Here is a 6,206-nt window from a genome sequence, read left to right as displayed (position 1 = left end):
AGAGCCGGAGCCTCTTCCTAGACTTTTCCTCCTAAGGAAGTTTTGAATCCCAGGCGTGCTACTCCAGGGGAGGCCGGCTATAGCCACCACCCCAACCGGGTGCCCAGAATACAGGCTGAGCCGCTTGAATGACAAGGACCGTTTATTGAGGAGCTACTAGGAGCTAAGAAATCTGCAGTCAATTCTGGTGCTCCCACAGCCCGGCACGTGACTGGGTGGCCCCTTTTCCAAGTGAGGAGACCAAGAATCTGCCAGGTCAAGTCAAGGTCACAGCATGCCCTGCTCCCGCCTTCTCCATCCTTGGGGGCCTCAAGCCAGAGGGAGAGGAATAGCCCTCACTTCCAGCTCCTGCCCCATCCTGGGGACGTGGCACTTCCTTCTCTCTCTGCACCCTTGTCACCATCCTCCTCTCCTACTTTTCTCTCCCAGCAGAGGAGGAGGCCTCCCTCTCTGGGAAGAATCCGCCCCAGTGGGCACCCGAGCTCTCCTCCCCTCTCTGTCCCAGCGCCCCAGCCGGTGCTTCCAGGAGCCAGGCTTGGGGCCAAGCGGTTCCTTCCTGCCTTCCGCCTGCCTGCTGGCCGAGCTCCAGGGCTGTGACCCAGCGACCAAGTGCCTCCTTTCCCTCTAAAGAAAGGGCCTGGAGATGTGGGCCCTTTGCCTGTCAATCTGAGAATCTGCCACCCTGCAGGAAGGCCTGGTGCCCCAAAGTCTGCTGGGGATGCTCGGGGTTTGGAGGTCCATTCTCCCTGCCCTCCGTGGCCTCAGCCCTGGAGTGGAGGGGATGAGGGAGGACCGCTCTGTGTGCTGGGGTCAGGAAATGTCCACCACAAGAGGCCAGTTCCTGAACAACCAGGGCCGGCCCTCCTGGGCACAGGTCGGGGTAGCAATCTGCTGGGCCTTCACCTGGTTGGGAGAGAGCTGGGTGAGGGCCAGGGGACAGGGGAGTTTGGACAAATGAGCCCAAAGCAAAGTCACTGCAAAGAGAGGCAAAGGGCACATGGAGTAAACGTCAAGCCAGCCCAGTCATGCCCTCCTTCAGGCCTGGGGAGATCTAGCAGGGAAGTGAGGCCCTGATCCCACCTGCCTTCCAGCCCCACCTCATTTGCAGGATGAACCCAGCACAGCAGGCTCTGCCCCAGGAATCCCACCTCTTGCCTCCTCTCCGGACTGTTGTAAGTCAGCCATGGCCACTCTCTTGGGCTGTAGGATACCCTGGACTCAGCCACCTACAACATGGCACATAGTCTATGGGAACAGCTCAGGGAAAACAAGAAGGAAAATAACCTTTCTCGGGCTATGAAGTAGAGTTAATACCAGAACCTGGACAGGGCCTGAGCCACTTCTACCTTCCGAGACAATTCATATGTTTAGAAGGGAAGATGCGACAAAACAAGGCTGTAAAAAATTTGGCATAGTTTAAACATTTTACATTTAGCCAAGTCATGTTTAATTATATGCGATGAAGTATAGGACACTCTACGGAGGCTCTTCATAAGAAAGCTGTAGGATTCATAATGCACCACAGGCAATGGGATGCCAGGACGGACAGAAGTTTAGAGCTGTGAGAACATCTTCGCCTTCCAGTCCAGCTGATGCCTCGCTGGGGCTGTAGGTGTGGATGCGCTGTGAGGCAAGGTCAGCGCCTGGTGTGAGGCTGTGGGTCACATTTTCTCCTTTGTGTGTTGGGGCGAGTTAAATGAGATACAGTCTATTTGAAAACTTCCAGGACAGTTCTGGCTAACGGCAGACGCTTTACAAGTAGTTGTTCATCTACTTCTAATCCTGAAATCACTTCTCTTTGCTTCTCCTTTCCATAGTAAGACCAGCACCTTCTCTGTTAATATTTCCATCCTGATTTTTTTTTTTAATTTTATTTAATTTTGGCTGCGTTGGGTCTTCATTGCTGCTTGCGGGCTTTCTCTAGTTGTGGCCAGCGGGGGCTACTCTTCATTGCGGTGCGTGGGCTTCTCACTGCGGTGGCTTCTCTTGTTGCAGAGCAGGGGCTCTAGGCGTGTGGGCTTCAGTAGTTGCAGCACTCGGGCTCAGTAGTTGTGGCGCGCAGGCTCAGTAATTGTGGCGCACGGCTTAGCTGCTCCGCGGCATGTGGGATCTCCCCAGACCAGGGATCGAACCTGTATCCCCTGCATTCGCAGGTGGATTCTTAACCACTGTGCCACCAGGGAAGTCCCTCCATTCTGATTTTAAAAAATCATTTCAAAATTGTTTTTGTTGATGTATAATATGCTTACAGAAAAAATGCACAAAACATACAGGCCATGAAACCACCACCCAGAGCAAGAACTAGAACGTTGCCAGACTCCACCCAGTCATTTCGCCCTCCCTTCTCCCCAGATGTCTTCTCCCATGATGTCTAACCCTATCACTCAGTTCTGCTTGTTTTTGAATGAATTTCTGTGCGTCTGGCTTCTTTCGCCCAACATTATGCCTGGGAAACTCATCCACGTTGTTGTGTGCTGCTGTAGTTTACTCACTGCTGCACAGTATTCCATTATATAAATATTCTACACTTTATCCATTCTATTGTTTATGAACATTTGGGTTATTTCAATTTGGGGTCTTAATTAGTAACACTGCTATGGAAATTCTAGAACATATCTTTTAGGGCATCTAAGTATGCATTTCTATTGGGAATATCTCAGGAATGGAATTGTCGGTCATGTGGTGTGCGTTTTTAGAAAATGTCAAGCTATTTTTCAAAGTGGTTAAACCATTTATACTCCCACCAACAATGTATGCAAATACTGTTGCTTATAATTGATGTTTGCGTGTTTATTATAATACACTTGGTGTTTGCGTGATATATATGTTCCTACTCTTTTACTTCTAACTTACCTATATCACTATATTTATAATGGTTTGTGTGTGTGTGTGTGTGTGTGTGTGTGTGGTTATGACAGAGTTGGGCCTTTGTTTTTAATCCGTTTTGCAATTTGCTGTTTTGTTTTGTTTTGTTTTTTGCCTGGGTCACACAGCCTGTGGGATCTTAGTTCCCAGACCAGGGATTGAACCCTTGGCCATGGCGGTGAAAGTGCTGTGTCCTGACCACTGGACCACTAGAGAACTCCCAACAATTTGCTGCCTTTAATTGGTATTTTTAGGCTATTTACATTTAATGTAATTATTGATATATTTGGATTTTGGTCTACCATTTCATTTTTTGTTTTTTATTTGTTTGCTCTGTGTTTCATTTCTTTGTTTCATCTTTTGGGCCTTCTTTTGGATTTTAAAACCATTTTTAGTATTCCATCTTAATTCATCTATTGAGTTTTTTACCATGTCTCTTTGTATTATTTGTTTAGAAGTTGCTCTAGGAGTTACAGTATACATACTTAACTTTCCAGTCGACTCAAGCGTACTTTGCCACTTCGGATGCAGTGAAGACCATACAGGTCCCTTTACCCTCTTCTTTTCAGTTGTAGTTGTCATTCATGTTATAAATGCATACGATGAAAACCCCAGCAGACAATGTTATGTTTTTCGCTTTCAACCATCATACATATTTTAAAGAACTTAAGAGAAAAATTTAATCTGTTTACCCAGATATTTACCATTTCTGTTGCTGTTCCTTCATTCTTGATGTTCCAAGCTTTCCTTTGGTATCATTTCCCTTCTGCCTGAAGAACTTCATTTAGCATTTCTTTCAGAGCAAGTCTGTTGACAATAGATTCCCTTAGTTTTCCCTCATCTGAGAATGTCTTAATTCCACCTTCGTTCTTATAGGGTATTGTTGCAGAATATAGAATTCTGGGTTGCCAGTTTTGTTTTTTCTTTCAGCACTTAAGAAATGTTTTGGCCTCTGGTTTTGATGAGCAATTCTCAGTAATTCAAACTGTTGTTCCCTCTGTTGAATGCATTGTTTTTCTTTGGTTGCTTTCAAGACTTTTTTTCTTCGTGTTTAGTTTTATAGTTTGATTCTGATATGGCTGTGCATGGCTTTCCCTGAGTTTATCTTTTTTGTTGTTCACTAAGCTCTTGAATCTGTAACTTTTAAGCCTTTCATCAAATTTTAAAAGTTTTCAGCCATTATTTCTTCAAAAAAACTTTTTTTTTTTTCCTGTACTACACTATTTCTCCCCTCCTACTGAGACTCTGGTGACAAGAATGTTAGACCTTTTGGCATTGTCCCATGGGTTCTTAAGGATTTGTTTATTTTTTCAATCTCTTTTCTTTCTATTCTTCAACTGGACAATTTGTATTGACCTATCTATATTGATTTATGTTGACCTATTGAACTATCTTTAAATTTACTGAGTTTTCTATCATCTGCATTGTTATTGAGTTCATCCAATTAATCTTTTTCATTTTGGTTATTGTATTTTTTATTTCTAAAACTTCAATTTGGTTCTTTTTATATCATGTTTCTCTGATGAGACTATTCATTTCGAGGGGATTTGCCCTTACTTCTTTTTTTTTTTTTTGGTACGCGGGCCCCTCACTGTTGTGGCCTCTCCTGTTGCGGAGCACAGGCTCCGGATGCGCAGGCTCAGCGGCCGTGGCTCACGGGCCCAGCCGCTCCGCGGCACGTGGGATCCTCCCAGACCGGGGCACGAACCCGTGTCCCCTGCATCGGCAGGCGGACTCTCAACCACTGCGCCACCAGGGAAGCCTCTGCCCTTACTTCTTAGAGCATGATTATAACAGCTGCTTTAATGTCTCAATTCCAACAACCATGTCATCTCAGGCTTGTTGTCTCTTACTGTCTTTTCATCTTTCCCCTTTGAGAGATTTTCCTGGGTCTTCAAATATCAAGTAGTTGTGGATTTTACCTTGGACATTTTGAATATTATGTTATAGGATTATGGGTCTTCTTTAAATCCTATAGAAAATGTTGATTTTTTTGTTTGCTTTAGCAGGTGACCAACCTGGTTAGAGGCAGGCTGCAAGTAAGTTCCTGTCTACCTTCTCTGGTCTGAAACCACCTGAACAATGTCAGTTCAGTTTTTAAGGCTTTGCAGTGCTACTGAGATCTGTTTGGTGTGTGTGCTAGTCTTGGACCTAGGATCAGTCTGGGACCGTGCTGCTCAGTTCTAAAATCCTTTGGCATGCTGTTTAGGGGCAGCTAAGACATTCACACACTACTTTATGGGATCACTTTCTTTAGCTCCCTCCTCCCCATGATCCCCCCCCCCCACTTTCCAGTTCCCAGGTGATCCTGACCCCTCCACCCTCACCTTGGTCCCCTGGCTAAAAAGCCAGGGTTTTACTTTCCCTGCTCTACTGTGACAAAAAGCAACAAGATATATTTACACAGAGAAAGAGAGAGAAAGAAGGATTTCCCCCCATGCTCTTAGGACCACAGTTCCTTTGGTCAGAGAGAAGGGTGCCCCTCCTTAGAGTTTAGTCACCTGTCTGGCTGCCACTGCCATTGTCACCCCTACTGTCACTAGACTGCCTGGGGGCAGGAAAGAATGGAAAAAACTCCACAAATAAACGGGGGTTTTCTACACTCTCTCTGACTTATACAGGCTCTCTTTCCCATTCCTAAGCCCAGAAATGGAGGGCTTTTTCGGAGACGTTTTTGGTCTGTATCCTGTACACAGTTCTAGGTTTCATGTTGTCTGAGCCCAGGCCTGAAGAATCTGGAGGGAAAAAATGGGAAACTCACCACCACTTTGGTAGTATTTTCAATTCTGGTTTCCTTCCCAAATAGTCCCACTTCTACTTATTTTTCAGAGTCCTCAGAAAGCTGTTCCATGCATCCTATCCAGGGCTTTAGTTGCATTCAGTGGGGAGGAAAGGGTAGAATATCCATCTCTATTTGACCAGAACCAAAACTCTACCAGCCTGTTTTGATTCTCTGTATAGCACTTATCACTACCTCGTATCTTTGTTTATTGATTCGTTTGCATATTGCATATTGTTTGTCTCCCGCCCCTGCCCTCCCTCGGATGTTGGCTTCAGGGGAGCAGTAACTTTGTTTGTATTGAATATTGCCTGGCACACAGTAAGCACTCAATAAATGTTTTCGAATGATTGAATCTACCCTCTCCATTAGAAAGACTTTGGAGACAACTGCTTCTCTCTTTTTTGGTCTCTTCTTCCTCAAACTCTATCCCCACCAATAAAGCGCCTTATACATTTTTCATAAAAGCTTTATTGGTTGCCTGACAGATAAGGGGCAGGCCAGGAGAAAGCCAGAGATGCTTGGAGAAGGGACAGCGTATCCATTCCTCCCACTGCACGTG

The sequence above is a fragment of the Mesoplodon bidens genome (genome assembly GCF_964165515.1).
Source record: "Mesoplodon bidens genome assembly, chromosome: 14".
Lineage (NCBI taxonomy): Eukaryota > Metazoa > Chordata > Mammalia > Artiodactyla > Ziphiidae > Mesoplodon > Mesoplodon bidens.
This window is presented reverse-complemented; position numbering follows the sequence as displayed.